We start from the raw sequence: 6006 nt of genomic DNA on the forward strand, positions 1-6006 counted from the left end.
TTCACTGTGGAGGGGCTTGTCCACTAGGGCACCCTTTCAATTCTCTTTACTTTCTTCAGACGTGCTTTCTAAAAATTCATCCTTCTCTAGGAAGATCACGGAAATGTTCACATGGGAGTTCCCATTGTGATGCTGTGGGTTAAGGATCAGCATTGCTGCAGCTGTGGCATTGGTTGCAGCTGCGGCTCGGATTCTGTCCCTGGCCCAGGAACTTCAATATGCTGCAAGTGCACTCAAAAAAGAAAAAGGTGGGGGAGGGGAGAAGAAGGAAGGGAGAGAGGGAAGAAAGAAAATGTTTACATGACCGGGAAAGCCAGGGAGAGACAAGAATTTCCTAAAATTTCTTCTTAGCTCTTGGAGGATGAACTCATTCTATTCTCTCACTCAGAGGCTGCCTTGTTTGTAATGAATTCAGTTCAACCCTTGCCCTGGAGAAAGTATTGTCTGACTTGGAGCCCTCTCTCCCCATTCCTCTCTGCCCCACCCCATGACTCAGTCATTCACCAAGAGATTAATGTCGACTGAAAAAAATGCACAAGTTAAAAATTGAGAATTATGTTTTATTAGGTGGACTTTCACTGCAGTGGGTGGCTGCAGTGGCTGACAGCTTGATGGCCTCAACAGTCTTTGTTTACTGATATGGCAGGCAACTTTCTTGATCCACACAGCTAATGTGGACTATGAATGCCACTGCAGTCACCCCCAACTGTGCACCCTGAGGGGGCTCAAAATGGAGAAAAAAGGATACTGGCCCTAGAGAGTTAAGGTGCATGTCAAAGGAGTGATTTCAGTGATTTCAATTTCTTCCATCTTCCCATACACAGAAAAGTGCTAAATCCATTAACTTGAGATGTCTAGTTTTTCTTTAGTAATCTTTTGATGTTCCAACTACCTGGGTTTTTCTGTTTTGTTTTTTTGTTTGTTTGTTTTTTGAGAGGCTATCTCCTGAGCTTAAGTCTCAGTATGTCCACTGAATAAAACATAATTCTCAACTTTTATGTTGTGCATTTTTTCCAGCCAACAGTAGTGGTCAGGGATGTGGCTGTGGATTTCATCCAGAAGGTGTGGAGGCTGTGGAGTCTGGCTCAGAAGAACCCAGACAGAGAGGTGGTGCTGGAGAACTCCAGCCACAGTATCACTGGGCAATAAATAATGGCTTTCCTTCAACTTAAAACCTGACCTGCTGAGCAGCTTCAGTCCCTCAAGCAGAAAACACAAAGGAGGAAGAGCTAACCTTTGCCTTGGGACTGGACCTGACGTCATCCTTCCAGGGCAAGACTGGGTGTCTTTGTACAGTTGAGAATAGGTAATATGTGTGTATGTATCACCTGTGACCTGTGTCTTCACGTCCTTTCCCCAGGCTGGATTCTCTTCCTAGATATTCTTGCTTCAAACAGGGGAGATTTTTATCCATCCAGCAAAGAGTAAACATAATGTGCTATCTTGCTGATCTGAGGTTCCTTTCCCTAATGCTTTTGCTTTTTCCCTGCTGAGAATTCACTCTTCAGAAGTCCTTTGTGACACACACGGGTTTCCCTACCCTGTTTACCTCTGCCTTCTGAAATGGCACCTCAAAGACATATCCTACAGTCACCACCTCCTCTTCTTTCCCTATGAGGCAAAATTCCATTTTTTCCAAACCCAAACTTATCACCCAGCTGGCGCTGTTTGGGATAAGCCACAACATCTGTTGGGTCCCCATCCAGGTGAGCTGGGGCAGGGGGACACAGCAGTCAGCAGGTACTAAAGGAGGAGACATCATGGCAGTGCTCTGGAGAAGGTTGACCACCTGGCTTCCTAGGCTGTTGTTTAGACTGCCTGGCCCTGGGTCCCCACCAGTCTTTCTCCTTTCCCCAGGGGAGGGGTTCCGAGCACACTTTGTCTTCCTCTGCTGGGAAGCTGCCTTTCTTGCACTGGGCTTGCTGTCTGTAACTCACCCTGTCTTTCTCTCTTCATGTTCTTCCTTCAGTCTGCCTGATCCTACATGAGCACCTGCTACCATGAGTGCCCAAGGAGTTCTGAGCTGAGTCTCAGGGGAGCCCAATAAATACCTTTTCTCTGTCCTTCCTGAGTTCTTCTTCTTTTTTTTTTTTTTTTTGGCCATGTCCATGTCATATGGAATTTCCCAGGCCTGGGATTGACTCCAAGCTTCAGCTGCAACCTATGCCCCAATTGCAGCAATATGGGATCCTTAACCCACTGTGCCAGGCCAGGCATTGAACCCTTGCCACCACAGAGACAATGTCAATCCTTAACCTGTTGTACCACAGCAGGAACTCCCCCTCCTAAGTTCTCATTATTGTAATCAACAGGTTTGGGATCATGGCTGTGTGATCACGAGCAAGTGACTTGCTCTCTCAAGATCAAGATCCTGGTTTTCAGTGCATCGGACATAAATGATGGGGCTTCATTAATGTGCCCTGCGAGGGAATGAGAAGCCCTCTTGATGTGTGTCATAGCTTTAACATTTATATCCTTTATGAACTCATAGCTTACAGCATTATGTTTGTAGAGTTAGTTGTGTTATAAGGAAACTGAGAAGAAAAAATAAGTTATATACAGGCACACCTCGCTTTATGTGCTTCACAAATACAGCATTTTTTACAAATTGAAGGTTTGCAGCAATTCTGTGTTGTCAGGAGATGGTTAGCATTTTTTAGCAATAGAGTAGTTTTAAACTAAGGTATGTACTTTTTTTTCGGGGGGGGGGGGTCTTTTTAGGGCCACACCCAAGGCATATGGAAGTTCCCAGGCCAGGGGTCAAATTGGAGCTGTAGCTGCCAGCCCACACCACAGCCACAACAACAGCTAGATCCAGTCCACATTTGTGATCTACACCACAGGTCATGGCAATGCCAGATCCTTAACCCAGTAAGTGAGGCCAGGGATCCAACCCGAGTTTTCATGGATACTAGTTGAATTCATTACCATTGAGCCACAATGGGAACTTACTAAGGTATGTACTTTTTAAAGATGGGATGTTCTTCCACAGTTGATATACTACAGTATAGTGTCAACATAATTTTTGTATGCATAGGGAAACAAACAAACAAAAAAATCATGTGATTCCCTTTATTGTGGTATTTGCTTTATTGAAGTGGTCGGGAATTGAACCTGTGGTATCTCCAAGGTCTGCCTGTACCACGTACTTTAAAATTTGTTGAGAAGGTAAATCACGTGTTAAGTGTTCTTAAGAGACATATGCACAAAGGGACACAGGAAACTTTTGGAGATATTGGGTATGTTTATTATGTGGATTGTGGTGATAGGAACATGAGGGTATACATACGTCTGAACTCACCAATTTGTATAGATTAATTATATGCCATTTTCTGTATACCAACGACATCTGAATAAAGTTGGAGGGGAAAGAAGTAGTAAGGCCATAGCTGCATAAGGAACTTTATTTATTTATTTACTTTTGCCTTTTAGGGCCACACCTGTGACATGTGGAAGTTCACAGGCTTGGGGTCAAATCAGAGCTGTAGTAGCTGCCAGTCTATGCCACAGCCACAACAATGGAGGATCCGATCTGCATCTGTAAACTACACCACAGCTCATAGCAAGGCTGACCCTTAACCCATTGAGCAAGGCCAGGGATCAAATCCGCATCCTCATGGATACTAGTCAGGTTCTTAACCCACTGAGCCACCATGGGAACTCCTGGTGGTTTGGGTTTTTTAATTAATTAATTAATTAATTAATTGGTTGCACCCATGGCATATGGAAGTCCGGGGCCAGGGATTGAAACTGTGCCATAGCAGCGACTCAAGCCACTGCAGTAACAATACTGGAGCCTTAACCCACTGCACCACAGGAGAACTTCGTGTTTTTATGACAACAGATTCTTGAAGAGGATTTCCTTTTGGTAGCTGACCGTTTCTTACGGGGGTTTGTCTGAGGCTCCCACATGGCTGGTTCCAAGTTTTGGGGTCCTAGTCCAAGCAGTGACTTGAGTGGAACTGTGTCCTTCACAGGGCATCACATTTGGTGCTGACTGATTTCTGCCTTGTACCAAAGACCATCTCTGGGGAGACTCTTTAAGACCATACACCCATTGATCATTCTTGCCTAACCAAGTCTTTACTGTGATGGTTACCAAGTTACAATTTTCTTTTCTTCTCTCTCTCTTTTATTTATTTATTTATTTTTTTTAGGGCTGCACCAGAGGCATATGGAAGTTCGCAGTCTAAGGCTCAAATCGGAGCTGTAGCTGCTGGCCTATGCCACAGCCACAGTAACATGGGATCCAAGCTGCATCTGTGACCTACACCACAGCTCACAGCAATGCCCACACCCCACTGAGTGAGGCCAGGGATCAAACCCACACCCTCATGGAACCATAGTTGGGTTCATTACTGCTGAACCACAATGGGAACTCCCCAAGTTACCAATTTCTAGTCAGCACTAGGCATTTCAATAGGATGCCATTTTAAGAGAGAAAATACAGAATTTCCATATAGCAATGAGATGGATGCTCAAACCCCTGATTCCAGTGTCACCAGGCTGTTTGGAGTTGCAGAGAACTGGGAGAGCTCGGAGAATGACGCGTGAGGCAGGAAGTGGGAGAGGGCTGGTGAGGGAGGCCAGGGCTCCACGGATTTTTTTCACCTGCCTGGCAGAGGTGTCCATAGTCAATCCTGCCCATTGGTGAACTTATAATAAAATCATGACAACACAATAGCTAATTGCTGAGAAAAGGAACTTCATTGATATATTACTTTTTTTTTTTTCTTTTTTGGGCAATACCTATGGCATATGGAAGGTCCCAGGCTCTTGGGGTTGAATTGGAGCTGCAGCTGCTGGCTTATACCACAGCCACAGCAACACTAGATCTGAGTCACTTTTGTGACCTATGCCACAGCTTGCAGCAATGCCGGATCCTTGATCCGCTGAGCTAGGCCAGGGATTGAACCCACATCCTCATGGATACTAATCAGGTTCTTAACCCACTGAGCCACACTGTGAACTCCTGATATATTAATTTTTAATTTAAATAATGCATTCACGTACCCATATATTTAATATTTTAGAAAATCTGATTGTCCTTTAATAAGTCAATTTTTTAAAACCATATTTAAGCAAGACCGAGCATCATGATCAGATTTTTTTTTTTAAATGACAAGAATGCCAACAGCAGGGAAGAGCAGATCCCAAAGAATGAAGAGATTAGGGACAATAAGACATAATATAGAGAGTAAAGCACTGGTAAAGGCAAATGAGATTTATTATCCATGAACAACTGGGAATCATCAGAAAACCCATCTAATGCAGGTAAGTGTTCTTCAAACTTCAAAATGCTGGGGATTCTGATAAGATGCTGAGTGCAGCTCAGGGATCTGAGCTCCCAGTAAGGGAGATGCTCCAGGTGGGGGCCCAGGTGCAGAGCTGTCAGTCTCTTGGAGGCACCTTGTAAATGACAGGAGGATAAAGTGAACCACAGAAGGAGCAGCTGAATGAGGTCAGTCCTGAAAATGGGTTGATAAGGTATCTCAGGGTGGATGTGAAGCAACAGTTGCCACCTAGTGATCCCTGTGGGATCTGAGTTGGCCCAGTGACCCAAGTGTGACCCAATCTCAGGTACAGGCTACTACTTTTTTTTCTCCTTTTTTTTAAGGGCCTCGCCCACGGCATATGGAGCTTTCCAGGCTAGAGATCCAATCGGAGCTATAGCCACTGGCCTACACCACAGCCACAGCAACACCAGATCTGAGCTGTGTCTGCGACCTTCACCACAGCTTACGGCAATGCCAGATCCTTAACCCACTGAGCAAGGCTAGGGATCGAACCTGCATCCTCATGGATGCTAGTCAGATTTGTTTCTGCTGAGCCATGGTGGGTACTCCAAGGCTACTGTTTTTTTTTTTTTTTTTTTTAAAGCTCTTTTTAGGAGCCAGATACTGTGCTTTACCCATATCACCTTGCAGAACCTGAAGAACAGCCAAATAAAGATTACTCCCTTTCTGAGGATGGGGACATGGAAACTCAGAGCTGGTAGCAGCCAAT

Source organism: Phacochoerus africanus, chromosome 3 (genome assembly GCF_016906955.1).
Source record: "Phacochoerus africanus isolate WHEZ1 chromosome 3, ROS_Pafr_v1, whole genome shotgun sequence".
NCBI lineage: Eukaryota > Metazoa > Chordata > Mammalia > Artiodactyla > Suidae > Phacochoerus > Phacochoerus africanus.